This window comes from Apium graveolens, chromosome 3 (genome assembly GCF_009905375.1).
Source record: "Apium graveolens cultivar Ventura chromosome 3, ASM990537v1, whole genome shotgun sequence".
Classification (NCBI taxonomy): Eukaryota; Viridiplantae; Streptophyta; class Magnoliopsida; order Apiales; family Apiaceae; genus Apium; species Apium graveolens.
Window position 1 is genome coordinate 162,261,620 of NC_133649.1, and position 23,399 is coordinate 162,285,018.

At 40.2% G+C, this 23,399-nt stretch overlaps 2 non-coding genes across 2 annotated transcripts; one reads left to right on the forward strand and one right to left on the reverse strand.

The window, feature by feature from the left end:
* Positions 1-1,940: 1,940 nt before the first annotated feature.
* On the reverse strand, positions 1,941-2,047 carry LOC141715684 (small nucleolar RNA R71). Its single transcript, XR_012572436.1, has one exon. It is a non-coding gene; the product is annotated as a small nucleolar RNA R71 (small nucleolar RNA).
* A 12,044-nt stretch (positions 2,048-14,091) lies between these two features.
* Positions 14,092-14,198, forward strand: LOC141716269 (small nucleolar RNA R71). Its single transcript, XR_012572984.1, has one exon. It is a non-coding gene; the product is annotated as a small nucleolar RNA R71 (small nucleolar RNA).
* Positions 14,199-23,399: the final 9,201 nt, after the last annotated feature.

Genomic DNA, 23,399 nt, shown 5'->3' on the forward strand with positions numbered 1-23,399 from the left:
GAAAGAAACGGGCAGATTACGGCGAAGAAACGGAGCGAAATCAGAATTTTTCCAGTAGAGGTCTGAGCGCCCGCTCAGCATTGCTGAGCGGCCGCGCAGCAAGCTGAGCGCCCGCTCAGCTATGCTGAGCGGCCGCGCAGGGTCGGGAAAAAAGACAAATTATTTTAGGACTTCTACTTCTGTTTGGTTTCCACTTCTATGTAATCTGAGTTTTATGGGACTATTATATAAGTAGATTTGAGACGTTTTCACAAGTGTGGATTGAAGAAGATTGTGTTTTTACGCAAGGAGCGAAGGAGATAAGGAAGAAGACCGATTTAGCACACCGCAACGAAGAGGAAGCATATATTCTTGTGATTCTTGTTTCGTTGTAATGTTGGATGCTAGTTTTCTTGCTTTGAACTTATTTACTCTTGTGACGTACTCTGTTTTAATATAATTAGTTTAGTTATTATTTTCTTGTGTTTGTTTATCATGATTTCATATGAACCCATGATGACGATAAGTGCTATTATGGGCTAATCGTGATCATGGGGTTGCAACGGATTTATTATGGAATTCTTTAGTTAATTGTTTAATACTTTAGTGTGTGATGATTGCATGATATCTAGTATTGGTTGTGCGTATTCGTCTTATGTGCGTCGCGAACATATAAGATAGGGTGTTAATCTCTTGTGAAGCGATGGTGGATCTTGAGATTTAGAACTTGCCATGCTAGCATAGGTTCATGTACGTTGTGCATGATTAGGGGGTAACTCTAACAGTTTTATTTGCCCTATGTAATCAAAAGGAATAACTTGTGCTTAAATCGTTGTGTTGTCAATTTCTGTAGACATATGGGAACTCAACATAATTGATGACTATTTAACTTCTATCTTAATTGTGGATGCTTGGTAGAATGGTATTAGTACAATAAAAGTTGACTTTTATCAGTTTCGTGTTATTCGATTAATATTATCACTGTCACATGCTAAAGGTAATAACAATGGCTATAGAAGGAAGTAATAATGAAGTTGTGATCTCATGAGTGTTTTATTATTGATAAATTGAAGTGTTAGTTAAGTGATTAATTAAGTAGTTAATTATAGTTAATATTTAGTCAACGATTTTAAGTGTTAGTATCTTAACATTGAGAAGTAATCATACATTGGTGAGTGAGTTTAATTAGACAATAATTTAGTCTGAGTCTCTGAGGGAACGAACTAGAAAGTATTCTATATTACTTGCGAACGCGTATACTTGCGTGAATATTAGTGCGTGTTTCCGCCCTAACAAGTTTTTGGCGCCGCTGCCGGGGACTCGGCGTATTTGTTTAGTTTATGTACTTACCATCATTGGTCATTAGGACTCAGTGATTAGGACGTAGTAGTTACTTATTTTTTTCGGTTGTGTTTCAGGTACTTTAGCAAGCATTTATGCAAACTCATTCTCGTGCTCGCAAGAGGACTTTAAATACAGCTGAGGAGACAGACGGAGTTCTTGATATTCCGGAGCAGTTAGATTTTGAGGATTCGGATTCATGAACTGAGCAGAAAGAACCACTAAACATGGGAGATCGTATTGTTCAAGCTGATCCAGCTCTTATGGATTTTTCTCGGCCTAAAATTGATGACATTCAGTCAAGCATCCTTCATCCGACTATTCAAGCTAACACCTTTGAAATCAAGCCGGGCACTATTCAGATGGTGCAGAATTCTGTTTCTTTTGGAGGAGCGGCAACTGAAGACCCCAACATGCACATAAGGAATTTTGTCGAGATCTGCAACACTTTTAAGTATAATGGCGTGACTGATGAGGCTATCAAGTTGAGGCTTTTCCCATTCTCACTGAGGGACAAGGCTAAAGACTGGTTACATTCTGAACCAGCTGGGTCCATCACTACGTGGCAAGATCTTGCGCAAAAGTTTCTGGTGAAGTTTTATCCGATGGCAAAGACTGCTGCTATGAGGAGTGCTCTTACTCAGTTTGCGCAGCAACCTACAGAATCTATGTGCGAGGCTTGGGAACGCTACAAGGAAATGTTGAGAAAATGTCCACATCATGGAATGCCGGATTGGATGGTGATCACTGGTTTCTATAATGGTTTGGGGGCTCAATCTCGGCCCATGCTCGATGCAGCAGCTGGAGGCGCCTTATGGGCTAAAAGCTATACTGAGGCGTATAATCTTATAGAGACGATGGCTGCAAATGAGCATCAAAACCCAACTCAGAGGATGACGTCAGGGTAGCAGGTATTCTGGAAGTTGATGCAGCCACCGCTATTGCAGCCCAGCTCCAAGCGCTATCAATGAAGGTTGATTCTCTGGCTATGTATGGAGTTAATCAAATAGCTATGGTTTGTGAGCTTTGTGCAGGTTCTCATGCTACGGATCAGTGTTCTCTTGTCAACGAATCTGTTCAGTATGTGAATAATTATCAGCGACAACAGCAGCCTGTGCCAGCGACCTATCATCCTAACAACAGAAATCATCCAAATTTCAGCTGGGGGAATAATCAGAATGCTATTCAGCCACCATATCAGCAAGGAGTGAGTAAACAGTTTAACCCACCTGGATTCCAGCAACCTCAGCAGTATGCTACAAGGCAATCATATCCTCAACAGGGAAGTGCAGCTGCACCTACTAGTGCTGATTTTGAGGAACTTAAGCTGTTGTGCAAGAGTCAAGCGGTTTCTATCAAGACCTTGGAAAATCAAATCGGTCAATTAGCCAATGCAGTGCTCAATCGTCAACCTGGCACTCTTCCCAGTGACACAGAAGTACCAGGCAGGAAGGAAGCTAAAGAGCAAGTCAAGGCTATTACCTTAAGGTCTGGAAAAGTAGCTGATACTGAAAAGGCAAAAGAAGTAGAAGCTGAAATTAGAGGTGAAGAATCTACGCAAAAGGAGAAAGCGGCGGAACCAAGGAAGACTACTGTTGAACACACTCTGCCTGAGGCTAATACAGGGGAGAAACAGCTCTATCCTCCATCACCTTTTCCTAAGAGATTGCAGCAAGAAAAGCTAGATAAACAGTTCGGAAAGTTTCTGGAGGTGTTCAAGAAACTTCACATCAATATACCTTTCGCTGAGGCTCTTGAACAATTGCCTAGTTATGCGAAGTTTATAAAGACTATTCTTTCAAGGAAGGTGAAACTGGATGACCTTGAAACCGTTGCTCTCACGGAAGAATGCAGCGCTGTTCTGCAGCAAAAGTTACCACCAAAACTGAAAGATCCAGGAAGCTTCACCATTCCTTGCACAATTGGCAATCTGACGTTTGACAAGTGCCTTTGTGATTTGGGAGCAAGCATTAATCTGATGCCATTGTCGATCTTTAAAAAGCTGGATCTGCCTGATCCAAAACCCACATACATGTCGCTATAATTGGCTGACCGTTCCATTACTTACCCAAGGGGCATAGTTGAGGATGTACTCGTCAAGGTGGATAAGCTCTTCTTTCCAGCAGATTTTGTTATTCTGGATTTTGAGGAAGATAAGAAGATTCCCATAATCTTGGGAAGGCCTTTCTTGGCTACTGGCCGTACCTTGATAGATGTGCAAAAAGGTGAACTTACTATGCGGGTCCAAGATCAGGATGTGACCTTCAACGTATTCAAGGCAATGAAATTCCCTACAGAAGATGAGGAGTGCTTAAAAGTGGATGTGATTGATTCTGCGGTTACTTCGGAACTCGATCACATGCTAATGTCTGATGCATTGGAAAAGGCCTTAGTGGGGGATTTTGACAGCGATGATGAAGATAGCAATGAGCAATTACAATATTTGAATGCTTCTCCCTGGAAGCGAAAGCTGGACATACCATTTGAATCTCTTGGTACTTCTGACCTTAAGAACGCTGAAGGGAAGCTCAAACCATCAATAGAGGAAGCACCTACCTTGGAGCTCAAGCCATTACCTGAGCACTTGAGGTATGCTTTTTTAGGTGATTCATCTACGTTACCTGTTATTATTTCATCTGACCTTTCAGGTAGTGAGGAAGACAAGCTCTTAAGGATTTTGAGAGAATTCAAATCGGCTATAGGATGGACCATAGCAGACATCAAGGGGATAAGTCCTTCATATTGTATGCATAAAATTCTGTTAGAGGAAGGTAGTAAGCCAACTGTGGAACAACAGCGAAGACTGAATCCCATCATGAAGGAGGTGGTGAAGAAAGAAATTCTGAAATGGCTAGATGCAGGCATCATTTATCCTATTTCTGACAGCTCGTGGGTGAGCCCCGTACAATGTGTACCTAAGAAGGGAGGTATCACTGTGGTCACAAATGAAAAGAATGAGCTCATCCCTACTCGAACAGTTACAGGATGGAGAGTATGCATGGATTATAGAAAATTGAACAAAGCCACAAGGAAGGATCACTTCCCTCTTCCATTTATTGATCAGATGCTTGACAGATTGGCGGGACATGAGTATTTTTGTCTTCTGGATGGTTATTCCGGGTATAATCAGATTTGTATTGCACCAGAGGATCAGGAAAAGACTACCTTCACTTGTCCATTTGGCACGTTTGCTTTTCGCAGAGTTTCGTTTGGGTTATGTGGCGCCCCGGCCACCTTTCAGAGATATATGATGGCTATATTCTCTGACATGATTGGAAATAACGTCGAAGTGTTCATGGATGACTTCTCCTTCTTTGGACACTCATATGATGAATGTTTGAATAATCTGCGCGCCGTACTCAAAAGATGCGTGGAAACTAATTTGGTGCTCAATTGGGAGAAATGTCATTTTATGGTGCGTGAAAGCATTATCCTTGGGCATAAGGTCTCTAGCAAGGGTCTGGAGGTGGACAAGGCCAAGGTGGGAGTCATTGAAAATCTTCCCCCACCTAATTCTGTGAAAGGAATCCGTAGTTTTCTTGGTCATGCGGGTTTTTTTGGCGATTCATCAAGGACTTTTCAAAGATATCTAAGCCGTTGTGCAATTTGCTTGAGAAAGATATGCCTTTCAAATTTGATGATGAATGTTTGGCAGCATTCGAGACTCTCAAGAAGAGTTTGATCACTGCACCAGTTATTACAGCACCAGATTGGATAGAACCGTTTGAGATGATGTGTGATGCGAGTGATTATGCGGTAGGTGCAGTTCTGGGACAACGCAAGAAAAATCTCTTCCATGTGGTCTACTATGCGAGTAAGACTTTAAATGGTGCCCAATTGAACTACACCACTACTGAGAAGGAGCTTTTGGCTATTGTCTTTGGTTTTGAGAAATTTCGATCTTATCTGCTTGGTACGAAAGTAACAGTATTCACTTATCATGCAGCTATTCGCTATCTGGTTTCTAAGAAAGATTCGAAGCCGAGACTCATTCGTTGGGTGCTTTTACTTCAGGAATTTGAGTTAGAGATCAAAGATAGAAAAGGTACTGAGAATCAAGTAGCTGACCATCTCTCTAGGTTGGAGAATCCCGATTCTACTTCACAAGATAGGACGTTAATCAATGAATCTTATCCGGATGAGCAGTTGTTTGCAATTCAGGAGGAAGAACTATGGTTTGCAGATATTGTAAACTATCTCGTCAGCAATATAATGCCTCCTAATTTGACATCCGCTCAAAAGAAGAAGTTTCTGCATGAGGTGAAGTGGTATATGTAGGATGAACCATATTTGTTTAGACAGGGAGCTGACTAGATAATCAGGAGATGTATCCCGTTTTGTGAGACGGAGGGGATATTACGAGACTGCCATTCCACGGTTTATGGTGGACACTATGGTGGTGAGAAGACGGCAGCTCGTATTCTGCAAGCAGGTTTTTTCTGGCCTACTTTGTTCAAGGATGCTCATCAGTTTGTTTTAAGGTGTGATCGTTGCCAAAGAGTGGGAAATTTGTCAAGGAAGGATGAAATGCCATTAAATGTGATGCTTGAAGTCGAGGTCTTTGATGTATGGGGAATCGATTTCATGGGGCCTTTTATCTCGTCTGGCAATAATCAGTACATCTTGCTGGCAGTCGATTATGTCTCAAAATGGGTCGAAGTTAAAGCTTTACCGACAAATGATGCAAAGGCAGTGCTAAATTTTCTTCATAAGCAAATTTTCACAAGGTTTAGAACACCTCGGGTAATCATAAGTGATGAAGGATCGCATTTTTTCAACCGTAAGTTCACTTCTATGATGCAGCGTTATAATGTGAATCATCGAGTAGCTACTGCCTATCATTCGCAAACAAATGGTCAAGCGGAAGTGTCTAACAGAGAGATAAAGCGCATTCTAGAGAAGGTTGTTTGTCCGTCAAGGAAGGATTGGTCTTTAAAGCTCGATGAAGCTGTTTAGGCTTACAGAACAGCATACAAAACTCCACTTGGGATGTCACCATTTCAGTTGGTGTACGGTAAGGGATGTCATCTACCTGCGGAGCTTGAGCATAAGGCCTACTGGGCATTGAAGAAGTTGAACCTGGATTTAGATGCAGCTGGTAAGAAAAGAATGCTTCAGCTTAATGAACTTGATGAATTTCGACTTCAAGCGTACGAAAATAACAAAATGTATAAGGAAAAGGTGAAGAGGTGGCACGATAGGAAGCTGCATCCAAAGTTATTTGTGCCAGGGCAACAAGTTCTCTTATTCAACTCTTGGCTCCGACTTTTTCCTGGGAAGTTGAAATCAAGGTGGTCTGGACCTTTTATTGTCAAAACTGTGTTTCCACATGGAGCGGTGGAAATTTTTGAGAATGATCCGGACCAAGCATTCAAGGTTAACGGTCAGCGGTTGAAGCACTACTATGGGGACATGGTAAACCGAGAAGTGGTTAGTGCCATTTTATTGACTACTTGAGAAGGGTACGAAACGTCAAGCTAATGACGAAAAAGAAGCGCTGTGTGGGAGGCAACCCATGAATTGTTGTTACAGGAACCCTTAGAAGTTAATAACCTATCCAAAAACACAAAAAAATCAGAAAACAGGGGCTGAAAAAAAAAATTCCAGTGACCCCCTGAGCGCCCGCTCAGCTCTGCTGAGCGACCGCGCAGCAAGCTGAGCGCCCGCTCAGGGGTCGAGTACCAGAATTTTTTTTCAGTTCAGAAAAAAAATAAAATAAAACAAAACACAAAAACAGTTTTAGCCCATAAACCCACGATTTGTTCCCACTACCCCATCATTTTACTCCTTAATTCCCAAACCCTAATCTAATCCACACCCTATATATACATACACCTATCCTACATATCTCCCACAAAACTTCCTACACTTAAACCCTCTCACAAACATAAAAAATCAGTTCTTACACACTTTTATTCACGAATCAATGGCACCCAAGAGAGCACGCACTATTGACAGCAGCAGCACAGTTCCTACTGCTGATTCATCGAGGGGTACTGCTGCAAGGCCTCGGTTAACTGACAGAGCTGCGGAGGAGGAGTACACTAGGCTGTTGGGGAAGCCGATTCTGAAGGAGAGGGGGTTTTTACCATCGGGGAGGGATGGTGAGTTGCTGCCCATGATTGCAGAGAAGGGGTGGATAGCTTTTTGTGAGTCACCCGAAGTAGTACCGATGAGCGTTGTTCGCGAGTTCTACGCGAACGCGAAGGCCGAAAAGAATGGGTTTTCTGTGGTCCGTGGGCTGACGGTTGATTATCATCCTGCGGCGATTCGCCGTGTGATTGGACAGCGAGAGAGGAAGCCCGAGGAGGAGAACTGGAATGAAAAGACTGCTGAGGATTTTGACTTGGATTTGATTTGTGCGACTCTCTGTCGACCGGGCACAGTTTGGACCTGCAGGACCGGCACTAATGAGTATCGTCACTTTCCGGCGATCGCCATGAACAGGTATGCCCGTGCATGGAATGCATTTATTTGTGCTAATATTTTGCCTTCTTCGCATGCACACGAGGTCACAGTTGAGAGAGCACAGTTGTTGTGGGGAATTCTGAATGAGGAATACTATGTGGACCTTGGTGAGTTTATCTACCAAGGAATTCTGAAGTTTTTGAGGGGAGCGAAGCATATGAACATCCCTTATGCATCTACGGTTACGAAGCTATGCCGAGCAGTGGGAGTGAACTGGCCGGCTCATGAGCAGTTGTAGTTGCCAGCAGCTCCGATTGATTCTGGCACTCTGAATGGGATGCAGGAGTGGACCAGTGGTGAGCCTGAGGAGCATGGGCTGGGTTATCATCTTCTAGGAGGGCGTCCAGCACGAGGTGCTACTATGGCTAGGTCAGGGCGTGATGAGGCTAGTTCTTCGAGAGCTCAGGAGGGTGCTGGGATGGTTGATGCCCAGTATAGGAGGCTTTCACGGCGGATGGATGCCATGTATGAGACACAGAGCAGGTTTGCTCAGGAGCTCACCCTTGCGTTAGGGACTGCTTTTCGAGGCCTTGGAGCTGATATCCAGTGGCCAGTTTTTGGTGAGGACTCTGCATACCCGCCGCCTGATACTCCACCCACTGAGGGTGATGATGATGATGACTCCGAGTAGGTATACCCTGTGTTCTTTTCTACTACTTTCACTGATGACAGTGAAGATTTTTAGTTTGGTGGTGGTAGTTAAGGAATATTGTGTGTGTGTCATTTAGTTGCATATTCATGATAGTTTAGTTCATATAGTTGCATAATTTATGCCATATAGTTTTTTTTATGAATGTCATGTAGCTCATGCATTTACCATGATCCCTTTTGCAATGATTTATCGACTGAATTGTGATATTGATGCGAGTGTAGTGATAGCATTAAAGTGATATTAAGTTGTGTAGGTTGATATGCATGCTAGAAACAATTGTAAGTCCACTAAGTCTTAGAGAATGCGTAAGGGCTAGATTGTTGTTATGATTTGGTTGTTTTTAAGGTCAATCTACTTATTATGCTTAGAATTCGATTATAGGTTCTTAGTGATAAAGACATGAAAAAGAAAAAATTTTGGAGAAAAAAAATATGGAAGTTGTTGCTAGTTATGGCTAGGCGTCAAATGGCTAGTAGCCGGCTCGCATATGGTGCGAGTAGTCTAGGGTTGAGCAAGATGGAGCGAAACGCACTTGCTCAGAAGTTATACAAAAAAATAAAAAAAAAAAAAATTGCATAATTGATCAAGAGTGGGCTCTTTGGTATTCGAGTTATTAAGTTCTTAGGGGACTTTGTGCCTAGTGACCTAAGGCTTTTAGAGTCTGGGATCCGCTAACCTAATGCTCGTTACATGGATACCATTGTATAAGTCTTTTGTGGACCTCACTCATTGCACGGTCAAATAAGCATTTGAGTTGTAAATAAAAAGCACGATTCCGTAGTAAGCTCCAGAGTTCTTGTAGTGTTGTATATCACTTTGTGCCTAGAATTTTTTATTCTTTGTATAATTGTAGGATTGCCTTGAGGATAGTCTAGTCACAGTAATTGGTCTAGTTCCGAAGCATATCTGTTAAGCATTTGCACACACCACGTTTCTGGCTGTATGTCCGTTTGCATGAGTTTATTGATCTTTAGTTGTCTAACTGCATTCGTTGAGATGTGACAATTTGGTTGGTTAATTGTAGTAAGGGGGATCGCTGCATTTTCATATAGATTGCATTCATGCATGTTTTTATTTGTTTTTGAGTCTGTGATGCTTGAGGACAAACATCGATTTAAGTTTGGGGGTGTGATAAGTGGCATTTTATACCACTTAGAACGTCTTAAAATGGCTTAAATTGGTGTCTTGAAATCAAGTATTTTGTGTATTTGATGTGTTTTTCTAGTGTTTATGCATTTCAGGGTTTTAGTTGCATTTCGGGGGAGGAATCATCAAGAATAAGCCTTGGCATGTGTTCACCATTGCGAGAGGAAAGAAACGGGCAGATTACGGCGAAGAAACGGAGCGAAATCAGAATTTTTCCAGTAGAGGTCTGAGCGCCCGCTCAGCATTGCTGAGCGGCCCGCGCAGCAAGCTGAGCGCCCGCTCAGCTATGCTGAGCGGCCGCGCAGGGTCGGGAAAATAGACAAATTATTTTAGGACTTCTACTTCTGTTTGGTTTCCACTTCTATGTAATCTGAGTTTTATGGGACTATTATATAAGTAGATTTGAGACGTTTTCACAAGTGTGGATTGAAGAAGATTGTGTTTTTACGCAAGGAGCGAAGGAGATAAGGAAGAAGACCGATTTAGCACACCGCAACGAAGAGGAAGCATATATTCTTGTGATTCTTGTTTCATTGTAACGTTGGATGCTAGTTTTCTTGCTTTGAACTTATTTACTCTTGTGACGTACTCTGTTTTAATATAATTAGTTTAGTTATTATTTTCTTGTGTTTGTTTATCTTGATTTCATATGAACCCATGATGACGATAAGTGCTATTATGGGCTAATCGTGATCATGGGGTTGCAACGGATTTATTATGGAATTCTTTAGTTAATTGTTTAATACTTTAGTGTGTGATGATTGCATGATATCTAGTATTGGTTGTGCGTATTCGTCTTATGTGCGTCGCGAACATATAAGATAGGGTGTTAATCTCCTGTGAAGCGACGGTGGATCTTGAGATTTAGAACTTGCCATGCTAGCATAGGTTCATGTACGTTGTGCATGATTAGTGGGTAACTCTAACAGTTTTATTTTCCCTATGTAATCAAAAGGAATAACTTGTGCTTAAATCGTTGTGTTGTCAATTTCTGTAGACATATGGGAACTCAACATAATTGATGACTATTCAACTTCTATCTTAATTGTGGATGCTTGGTAGAATGGTATTAGTACAATGAAAGTTGGCTTTTATCAGTTTTGTGTTATTCGATTAATATCATCACTGTCACATGCTAAAGGTAATAACAATGGCTATAGAAGGAAGTAATAATGAAGTTGTGATCTCATGAGTGTTTTATTATTGATAAATTGAAGTGTTAGTTAAGTGATTAATTAAGTAGTTAATTATAGTTAATATTTAGTCAACGATTTTAAGTGTTAGTATCTTAACATTGAGAAGTAATCATACATTGGTGAGTGAGTTTAATTAGACAATAATTTAGTCTGAGTCTCTGAGGGAACGAACTAGAAAGTATTCTATATTACTTGCGAACGCGTATACTTGCGTGAATATTAGTGCGTGTTTCCGCCCTAACAACTACCATAGTAGAATACATGAAATATGTTGTTCTTCCTTTTCCTAAGAACTGCTCCAACTGCATAGTCACTTGCATCACACATCATCTCAAAAGGCTCATTCCAATCAGGTGCAGTTATGACCGATGTCGTTATTAAACTCTTCTTCAATGTCTCAAAAGCTGCAAGGCACTCGTCATCAAACTTGAAAGGAACATCTTTCTCTAACAGACTGCACAAAGGCTTTGAAATTTTCGAGAAGTCCTTGATGAAACACCTGTAGAAACCCGCATGACCAAGAAAAATGTGAATTCCCTTAACAGAAATGGGTGGAGGAAGATTCTCAATGACCCCCACCTTGGCCTTGTCCACCTCTAGCCCTTTACTAGAAACTTTATGCCCGAGAATAATGCCCTGACGCACCATAAAGTGACATTTCTCCCAATTGAGAACCAGATTGGTCTAAACACACCTTTTGAGAACTTGTCCAAGATTTTGCAAGCATTCATCAAAAGAATCGCCAGAGACTGAGAAGTCGTCCATGAACACCTCCACATTCTGGCCAATCATGTCAGAAAAGATGGCCATCATACATCTCTGAAATATGGCTGGCGCACCACACAGACCAAAAGAAACTCGTCTGAATGCGAAAGTACCAAATTGATAAGTGAAGGTAGTCTTCTCCTGATCTTCTGGAGGGATACAAATCTTATTGTAACCCGAATATCCATCCAGAAGACAATAGTACTCATGACTGGCCAACCTGTCGAGCATCTGATTAATGAAGGGCAAAGGAAAGTGATCCTTCCTAGTGGCTTTGTTTAGCTTTCGGTAGTCCATGCAAACTCTCCACTACGTGACTGTCCTTGTAGGAATAAGCTCATTCTTCTCATTTGCTACCACAGTAATTCCTCCTTTCTTCGGCACACATTGAACCGGGCTTACCCATGAACTGTTAAAAATAGGGTAGATGATCCCTGCATCTAGCCACTTAAGAATTTCTTTCTTCACTACTTCCTTCATGATATGATTAAGTCTTCTTTGCTGCTCGACCGTAGGTTTGCTACCTTCCTCTAGCAGAATTTTATGCATACATAAGAAGGGTTGATTCCCTTGATATCTGCTATAGTCCATCCAATTGCCGACTTGAACTCTCTCAGAATCCTCAAAAGCTTTTCCTCATCACTCCCTGAAAGGTCAGATGCAATAATAATAGGCAGAGTAGATGCATCACCTAAAAATGTATACCTCAAATGTTCAGGTAAAGGCTTAAGCTCAAGAGTAGGATCTTCCTAAATAGAAGGCTTGAGGCATTTAGGAGCTTTGTTTAATTCCTCAATTCCAAGAAATTCAAAAGGCATATCAATTTTCCTTTTCCATGGAGAAGCATTCAAATATTGCAATTGTTCTTCCCCTTCGTCATCTTCACTATCTGAATTCCCCAATAAGGCTTTTTCTAAGGCATCAACCCATAACAATTGATCAAGTTCCGAGGTAACCACCGAATCGACCAACTCCACTTTTAAGAACTCCTTATTATCAGTAGGGAATTTCATAGCATTGAATACGTTAAAAGTAACATCATGATCCAGCACTCGCATGGTGAGCTCACCCTTCTGCACATCTATCAGGGTTCGGCTAGTCGCTAGGAAGGGTCTTCCCAAGATTATGGGAATCTTCTTATCCTCCTTGAAATCAAGAATTACAAAATCAGCAGGAAAGATGAGTTTATCAACCTTGACCAAGACATCCTCCACAATACTTCGCGGATATATAATAGAACGGTCGGCCAACTGCAAATTCATATAAGTCGGTTTGAGATCAGGTAAGTCCAACTGCTTGAAAAATGACAAGGGCATCCGATTGATGCTAGCTCCCAAGTCACATAAGCATATGTCAAAAGACATTTTTCCAATAGTACATGGAATAGTGAAGCTTTCTGGATCTTTAAGCTTCGGAGGAAACTTCTGTTATAGCACATCACTACATTCCTCCATGAGAGTGACTATCTCTAAATTATCTAGCTTCACCTTTCGAGAGAGAATACCTTTCATAAACTTTGCATAACTAGGCATCTGCTCGAGAGCCTCGACGAAAGGTATGTTGATATGAAGTTTCTTGAACACCTCCAGAAACTTCTCAAATTGCTTGTCCATCTTTTTCTTTTGCAGCCTCTTAGGAAAAGGCGGTGGAGGATAGATCTATTTCTCCCTTGTATTACCCTCAGGCGGAGTGTGCTCAACAATAGTCTTCCTTGGTTCCACTTCTTTGTCCTGCTGCACTACTTCTTTTTCAGCACCAACTTCTTCAGTCAACTCTTGAGTTTGTTCGGGATTCACAACTTTTCCAGACCTTATAGTGATTTCCTTTACCTGCTCATTTACTTCCCTCTTTACTGGCACTTCAGTGGCACTAGGTAATATACCAGGCTGACGATTTAGCAAGGCATTAGCAATTTGACCAATTTGATTTTCCAAGGTCTTGATAGAATTAGCTTGACTCTTGCACATAAGCTTCAACTCCTCTAATTCAGATTTTTCATTGGCTTGTTACAGCTGGAGTTGCTTTCTAGGTGCATACTATGGTTGTTGAAAACCAGGGGGTTGTACTGTTTAGCTAGGTACTGACGATAAGGTTGTTGAACCGCATTCTGAGCATTACTCCAACTGAAATTAGGATCCTAGCATTGCTCCAACCGGTTGTTGTGATCGCTGGAAGTTGCTCACGAACTGAGCCGATTCACTAAAAATTGTGCACTGATCAGTCTCATGGGCACCAACACAAAGCTCACAGACACTTGCGATTTGATTTACTCCATATTTAGCCAAAGTATCCACCTTCATCGTCAAAGCTTTAAGTTGGGCAGCGATAGCAGTAGCTGCGTCCAACTCCAGAATTCCTGCGACTTTTTCGTGAGTCAGTCTTTGGGAAGGATTCTGGTACTCATTAGCAGCCATCAGTTTAATAAGTTCCTAAGCTTCATCGTAGCTCTTAGCCCACAAGGCTCCTCCTGATGCTGCATCAAGCATGGGTCTAGAAGTAGCACCCAATCCATTGTAGAAGTAATTAACAATCATCCAATCAGGCATGACATGGTGTGGGCACTTCCTTAGCATCTCCTTATATCGATCCCAAGCCTCACACAGAGATTCCCCTGTTTGCTGAGCAAACTGGGTAAGAGCATTCCTGATTGCAGCAGTCTTCTCCATGGGGAAGAATTTAGTGAAAATTTTTTACGCATGATCCTCCCAAGTGGTGATAGATCCTGCTGGCAGAGAGTGTAATAAGCACTGAGCCTTGTTCCTCAGAGAGAATGGGAACAGGCGTAGCTTGATAGCATCTTCAGTCACATCATTGAACTTGAAAGTGTTGCAGATCTCGATAAAATCCCTGATGTGCATGTTGGGGTCTTCATTAGGAGAACCCCCAAACTAAACTGAGTTATGTATCATCTGAATCGTGCTTGACTTGATCTCAAAAGTGTTAGCCCTGATGGCTGGTCTGATGATGCTTGACTGGATGTCATTAATCTTAGGCTGAGAATAATCCATTAAAGCCTTCAGATTTTCTGCTTGATTTCCCATCGCTACTATAACTGGTTCTTCGACTTTCTCTTCTTCTTCTACCTTCTTTTCTTCCTCAAACACTTCCTTCTGAACTACCACAACTTCTTCCTCGACTTTATCCAGTGTTCTCTTACGAGTACGCGAACGCGTATGCATATACCCTCACTAGAGTATCTGAAATAAGACAAGGAAACAGATAAGTAACAATGTCCGAGTCAATGAACTTTAACGACCACTGATGGAAAGCACATAAACTATCAATTAACACTGCAGTCCCCGGCAGCGGTGCCAAAAACTTGTTAGTCGCTAAACATGTGCTAATAATACACGAAAGTATACGAGTTCACAAGTAGTATAGAATCTTTTCTAGTTCATTCCCACAGAGACTGTATTGGTTAACTAATTAATTCACGCACTCAAACAACAATGTATGGTTATTATTCAATGCTAAGACAATAACTAATTGAGGTTGTTTATAACTAAGAATTAAACTAATAATTATAACTACGAGAATAAGATTGCTTGAATTAATAATTATGAAAAACATGGGATTCTAACTACATTAAATACTTCATACAATAGCCTTATTGGTCTTAACCTTAGCATGCAATGGTGATGACACTAATCAGATAACACGAAACTGATAAACGCCAACTTTCGTTGCACGAGTACCATACTACCAGACATCCACATAAGAGATATAAGCTAAATAGACACCAATTATATTGAGACCTTATATGTCTATAGAATTTAAAAACATAATAGTTTAAGCACAAGTTATCCATCTTCATTACATAGGGCAAGTAAGATGGTTAAAATTACTTACGAATCATGCATAACAAATACATGAACCTATGCTAGCATGGCAAGTTCTAAATCCTTAAATTCACTTTTGCTTCATTAAGAATTAACATACTATCTTATAAGTTCGCGACGCTCATTAGATGAATACGCACAACCAATACTAGGATATCATACAATCACCATATACTAAGACATCAATCAATTTAACTAAAGAAATCCATAAATAAATCTGCTAGAACCCCACGATAACGATTAGCCCATAATCGGACTCATCATCAACGCGGGTTCCGATGAAAGCATGGTATATAAAATGTAGTCTTTATAATGAGTAAATAAAACCAAGTACAAACAAGAGTATAGGTTCAAGAAAACAAGAAACGAGCATCCAAGATTTCAACTCAAAATAAATATTCACAAGAATAAACTAAATCATCTTCGCCTTTGTTGAATTGTGCTATAGGTCTCTTGTCGTCTTCTCCTTATGCTCTGGTAAGTCTCTTTCTTAAAAAATGAACTTGAGTTATCAATATATAGCAGTCCAAACAGCCCAGGAGTCTAGAAAACAGAATTGCAATAGAATCAAGATTTTATTATCCCGACACGGCACGGCCGCGCGCTTCATCAGCGCGGGCGCGCTGGCTCCCTGAACTTCGGCGTAGGCGCGCGCTTGATCAGCGCGGGCGCGCTGGCCTTCTGCCAAAATTGACTTTTTCCATTTTTTCTTGCAGATTCGATCCGTTCTTCGTGAGCTTTTATTCCAACGCCACCTACACACTATATTAGCACCAAAATGATGCTAATTCACCTGAGTACCTAGATAATTCCTAAAATGCAAAAACACTAGAAAACACTTAACAACTTGAGTACAAATACACCAATCCAAAGCTTATTAGAGCATTATAAAGTGTCATAAATGCCACCCAACTAGAATCATCAAGTCATGGTGGCAGCAACTCAGGGGGGCAGGAAGAGGATCTATAGTTCACGCTCAACATTATGCTGAGTAAGGGGAAATATCAAGATCATATCTTCCTAGGCAAAGAGTTTGGAATAGAGACCATCCCTTTGAACTAATTATTGGTGATCCTGACACAGGAGGGAGAACTAGACATTCCACACAGAATGAATGTCATTTTTTAGGGTTTCTCTCAGAAATGGAACCTAAGAAAGTGGATGAGGCACTTGAAGATGCATATTGGGTTATCGCTATGCAAGAAGAACTCAATCAGTTTGAGAGGCAGAAAGTATGGAAGCTGGTACCCCGACCAAAAAACAAGTCTTTAATTGGCACCAAGTGGGTATTCAGAAATAAGTTAGATGAAGATGGCATTGTAATGAGAAACAAGGCTAGACTGGTAGCTAAAGGTTACTCTCAATAAAAGGGTATAGATTATGATGAAACCTATGCACCAGTAGCTAGGCGTGAGGTAATCAAGATATTATGGCATTTGTAGCACATTCAGACTTCAAAGTTTATCAAATGGATGTGAATAATGCATTCCTGAATGGGGATCTAGAAGAAGAAGTGTATGTGGAACAACCTCCAGGTTTCGAAGATCCAAATCTGGTAGACTTTTAATACTTTCTATTCAAAGCCCTTTATGGATTCAAGAAAGCACCAAGAACATGGTACGACTCTCTCTCAGAATTTTTACTTGAAAATGGTTTTACAAGAAAGAAAACTAACTAAGTGGCTAACTTGCGACTACAGTGTTAAAAACTTAGAATTAATCTAAGTTGCGACAAATGTAGTCACAACAAAAGAAGAGTACTTTGATTCGTTTGCTCAAGCTATTGTTGTTCCAGATCAACAAATGTTAGCAAAATGTTCCCTAACCTAAGGCTGATGCTCAACCAATGAACATTGACCAACAACCTGTCATTGTTGCATAACCAGAGGAGGTTGAACAACAAGAAGAGGTTTTCATTGTTGAACAAACAGAGGAGATTGAACAACAAGAAGAGGTTGCATAACCTGAAGCTGAACACAAAGAAGAAGTTGTGCCCACTCAATCAGAAGCAGATGTGTACAGGCCAGACTTCACAGGTTTGAATTAATCTTCTATGAGTACTAATTATGATGATTTAGTTGATATTGATTCATTACACCTTGGTGACTTTCATACACAACTTTCCCAAGAGCAAATAGATACAAGAGGAAGTGAGTTTATTTTCCCGCAAATTCATAACCACCCTCTAAAGCCAATAAACACAACTCCAACTCTCTTGGCCCAATACCTAGAGTTTATGGATCCTATGAGTGTAGATGGAGAAACTGTACTCGATACAACAAATAAGGAAGGTACTATGAGTGAACCCACAACTCTGTCTCCTATAAAGCAAAGCAGTAACCCTACTGAGATAATTGTAACCTCCCATGTATCATCCCAAAAGGATAAAATGGATGAAAAGGAACATAAACAGCTACTAGATCAATCTTCCCAACAAGGGGGGTCTATTGAAATTCGCCCGTCGGCCACGACATCCTGTATTGTGTCAAACACACTCTCCAATATTCAAGCTCTTGAAGCTTTAAATGAGTCAATTAGAATAACATTATTTGGTGAGGATGAATTGTCGATAATAGGGCATTCAACCATATTACAGTTAGAATATCATGTTCAAGGTTCTTCAATGGATCAACTGCCTTCACAGGTGTCAGGAGAGAGTGTTGTATTTGATGCCATATCTAGCACAACACTTACCTCCCCAAGGATAATAAACCTGGATGCATCTGCGGATAGGGGATCCGATATAGGTGCGTATCGGAAACCCATTGGCGATGAACCAGATTCAATTGGTAAGCCTTAGGGGAAAGTGTCTTCACCAAAACTAGAGGAAGCTGAGGAACAGATGACAAATATGATGGCCTCAGTGATCCTCCCAAAGAGTCCAACTCTAGACCAGTCGTCTCATGATGACATGCAACTTGTCTTGCACAAGGATCATAAATCACGAACTCCCATTGCACCACTGCTGATCTCCTTAAGGATGGCTCCAGTGTTTCTTGCAGGTACTTCTTCTGGATGTCGGTGCTATGAGCGGAGTGTATCCATGAGGATGAGTGAAACACCAATCCCTGAACCGAGTGACAGAGTATTGAATGAAACACTGCGAGAAGCCCATGAGACACCTACCTCCAAAATATTACCTATAGATATATCACAGTATATAACAAAATCTTATCTTGAAGAGTACTTGGCATTCAAAGACAGCTATCTCAAAGAACAACTGGCTCTAAATGATCAATATCTCAAGAATGAACTGTCTACCAGGGATCAACATATTGCACGTCTTTTCGAGCATCTTGAACTTCAACAAGCATCATTTTCCCGCTTGCAGGAATTCATGGAACAATCTCTCTTACAATCAGGGAAGGGAAAGATAATTTCCAATATTGAGCCAAAGATCTCAGTTAGAAAGCAAACACCAATCCCCGTCTCCACTGAAATTATTCTTGCCAGTACTGGGCCAAATACCTCAGTCAGCAAGTGTCTATTTCAGAACCATCTATTCAAAAGATTACTGACTTGATCTTGCCTGCTCAATCAACACCATATCTGAAGGATAACACAACTGAGGGGGAGAAAAGGGTGGAGCAAGAAAAATTAGTTGTTGCTGTGGTTTTAATTCAAGATGTTTTTCAATCAGCTGGCTCTGGATATGATGAGTTTGGAGATGAGCCCGAAGAAGAAAAGGAAGAAGAGAGGATCGATGAAAGGGTTCTAATCAAATCAAGAACTGGTGAGAAGAGTTCTACGACTCAGGGGAGCAACCAACATCTAAACAAGTTCATCTGAGCCAAGTCATTTAAGCTCAGAGGAATCTTCTATCGGAGATATATGCTCCAAAGCCCCTATTCTCAGAGTATGAGCTGGGGGAAGGAGAGTTAGATGAGAATGAAGTTCCTAAGAGGCGTGAGCCTAGATTTGAAGAGGTGAGGATGGAGGAGAGAAAGATTATCTCCGAGGATGAAGAATACGAAGATGAAGATGCCTTCTCGGATGACTATCTGTTCTATGAAATGCCTGAAAAATTCAACCGATCTTATGAAAAAATTCAAGAAGAGGTAGATAGATCAAGAACAAGAGTACTTAGAGTTTTCCATAGAAAGGAAGCCAGAGAAGCAAGAGAATCATATCTTCAGAAAAATTGGAGAGGAAGTAAACGGGAAGAGATAAAAAGGAAAATGGACAAACCAAAAGTCTATCTTAAATTAGAGACTGGTAATAGGAATCTTCTGAAAATTTTGGAAAACTTCAGAGATCTTTATGACAACATTCATAATTTCTATGACAAGTTCAGTGAAGTGATTACTGGCACCACTGTGAATGTTCTGAAGAATGGATGAAGGATTACTATCAATCATATTGATGGAATTCAAATAAAGATATCCACTAGTGTTCTGAAAAAGCTAAACCTTGTTGACTTATTTATCCTTGTATCAAATATTCCATGGTTGAAATCGATGAGAATGAATACTTCAGAGATAATCTTCGGAAGATGATAATAGATGTGTCTCCTCAAGCATTTTATTATCCATTTGTGAGGTGTTTGCAGATGGCATGGTGCAAAACATCACCATGTCTGATCAAAATCTAAGATCCATTCATTTTCTAAAACTCACTTTCCTGGAAAGTCAACTGAGGAGAAAAAGAGAAATACTGGAAGCTCCAGGAGTCAATAGATCAAAAGCAGACGTTAAAGCTGCGGAAGTTCTATATGCTTACAGGCTCAATGACAAGATGATCAGGAACTCAGAGAGGGACATGTAGAAGGTAACCAGATCTTATCATGAGATGGTACTTATAAATGGAGAGGCATAAATTAATCTTCTAAAAGATGGTGAACCTATCATCAATATAGATCATGAAGGGGATCTAGTCTTTGAGATTAACAAAACAAAGATTAAGATCAAGGATTTCAGAGCAAGCAAATCAAAAGCAATATAAAAAGCCTTGTTGGATGTAAAAATTTCCACATGTAAAGGAGATAAGGTTGCTCTGATTTCTATCATAAAGATATTTATTGAGGTCGTGGAAGAAGAATCGATCAACGACACTAAGAGAGTACAAGGACATCCTAAAAGGATAAAAAATTTCGTAATGGCAAGAAGATCTATTCTGTTCTTTGAACTTATTCCTAAGTGCTCCAAAATCATATGTCTCCAATTGATGTTTAATGAACTGAATAATCCAACTCCCATTAATGCACTTGAAATAGAAGCTCATGTCCAAACTAGACAGAATGATCTTCTGAATTGAAGTAAAAGATCATCTCTTCCAGAATCTACAAGGTCAACAGATCACAAGATGAAAGCTACCAAAAGAAAGTTTGTTCAGACTCAATCCGCTCAAGAAGGAAAAGGTAGCCAAGGCAAGAAGCTAAAGAAGGCAAAGACAAAGAAGACTTAGATTATTTGTGTTAGATATATATTTGAGATGTCATGTCTAATATGATTTGTGTTTAGTTTTCAGAACTTAACAACAGGACAAATCAGGACTTACTGGAATCAGGACTTACTGGAAGTCAGAACTTCATATCAGAACTTAAGGTCATATCAGAACTTAAGTGCAGGAGGACTTACAGTTAAGGAAGGAAGCTGATTTAGAGTAGAAGATCGAGACTAAAACAAAAGTAGATATGCATGGAAAGAGTTAGAAGACTGGAAGACTTGTAGAATATATCTGATTGATATATTTTAGGAGCAGAATTATAATCCATATCAATTAGAAGTTATCTTGTAACCGTGGACTATATAAACACAGACATTAGGTTTACACTATATGTGTTATCATTATCGAGAAGATTATACATTGTAACCTAGCAGCTCTTAGTGATATTTGTTCATCACTGAGAGAGAACAGTTCCATTGTAACAGAGTTTATCATATTGAATATATCTGTTTACTGTTACTTGTGTTTAAAATCGATTTGATTGTATTAAACACTGTATTCAACCCCCTTCTATAGTGTTGTATAACCTAACAATTGGTATCAGAGCTTTTCTGTTAACACACATACAGTAAAGATCCAAACAATCAAGTCTGAAGAAGCACAAACTCCAACCAAGCCCATCAAAACTGAAGAAACTCAAAAGACTCAAACCCACAGAAACTCAAAAGACTCAAACCCACAGTCGATATGAGACTATCATGGTTCCCATACTAAGACCTTCTAAGTATCCCATATGGAAAGTGAAGATGGCTATGTTTCTGGAAGCTACAGATCCAGAATACCTTGACAGAATTAATGAAGGACCATATAAGCCAACCAAGCTCTCTGTTGTAGTTGCAGATCAACCAGCAAAGGCCATACCAAGGGAGAAAGGTGAGTACACAGCTGAAGACATCTCATCTATTTCCAAGGATGCAAAGGTAAGGCATTTGCTGCATAGTGCCATTGATAATGTCATGTCAAATAGGGTAATATATTGCAAGACTGCAAAGGAGATATGGGAAGCTCTGGAGACAAGATGCCAGGGAACTGATGCAATCAAGAAGAACATGACGACTATACTCACTCAAGAGTATGAGCATTTTGACTCAAAAGCTGATGAGTCTTTAACTGACTTATATGATAGGTTTGTCAAACTCTTGAATGATCTGTCACTGGTGGACAATGAATATGATCTTGAAGATTCAAATCTAAACTTCCTTTTAGCTCTTCCTGAAAATTGGGATTTGAAGTCTACTACCATAAAAGTCAACTATGACCTTACTGAAACTACTCTTGATGAAATTTATGGTATGCTCATGACTTATGAACTTGAGATGGATCAAAGGAGCAAGAGGCATGGAAGAAAGTGAAGGACAGTTGCTCTTAAGGCTGAGGAGGAATCTCCTAAAATGGCTGCCTCAAAAAGGGGCATAGGAAAGGCTCTCATCATAAAGTCTGATTCAGAGTCATCAAGTTCTGATGATGATGATTCAGAAACTGAAAGTTTACCTGAAATAGATGCTGATGAAGAGATGATGAAATTGTGTGCTCTTATGGTGAAGGGAATCACAAAGATAGCCTACAGGAAATTTAGAAGGGGAAAGAAGTTTTCCAGGAAAGGTGACAGTTCTGATAAGAAAGGGTTCAGAAAGTCTGAAGGCAAGGGAGGAAAGTATGACAGAGGAGACAACTCAAATGTCAAAGGCTACAACTGTGATGAAGGAGGCCACATATCTCCTGACTGCAAGAAAGGAAAAAGTGACAAAGGCAAGGCACTTATCACAAAGAAGAAAAGATGGACAGACACTTCAGATTCTGAACATTAGGTGAACTATGCCTTGATGTCAAATGCTGATGGCAGTCCTGAAACTGCTGAATTGAAGGTACCTTAAACAACTTATGCCTTTCATACTGATGATATTATTGAGTTGAGATTATATCTTAAAACCATGTTTATTAGTTATAGAGATCAAACTTTAACATGTGAAAAAGAGTTAGTTGTGTTCCATCAAACTCAGAAAGAAAGAGATGATGCTTTTTATGTTAGAGATGAAATGCTAAAATTGAATAAATCTCTAAAAACTGAGTTGGAAAAAGAAAGAGAGATTATCAGGACTTGGACTAACTCTGGCAAAATAACTCAAAATTCGTTAAGTAGTGGAAATTGGAAAGAGGGCTTAGGTTATGGAGATGATAAAAGTGAAAAAGGAACTGAACAAATTGAGCCAATTATTGTTAAATAGGCTTCTAAGCCAAAGGTAAATCCTGTTAAGTTTGTAGCTAAAACTGTAAAGTCTGAGTCTGAAAAGATGAAAGAGTCTGTGACAGAAGTTAAGGATAAGTCAACTTCTGACAAATTAAAACAGGATAAACCAGCTGAAGTCAATATAGGCTTCATGATAAAGAAACAGCTTAAGCATAAGCTGAAAAAGATTAGGAATGTCAACAAGGTAAAGGAAGCAAGGAAAAATAGGAATGGAAAGGAAGGTGTGAATAAAAGTAATAACTATACGCCTGTTCCTAAAGCTCCTAGAAAGAAATGTTATAACTGTGGAAACTCTAACCATCTTGCTTCTTTTTGAAGGAA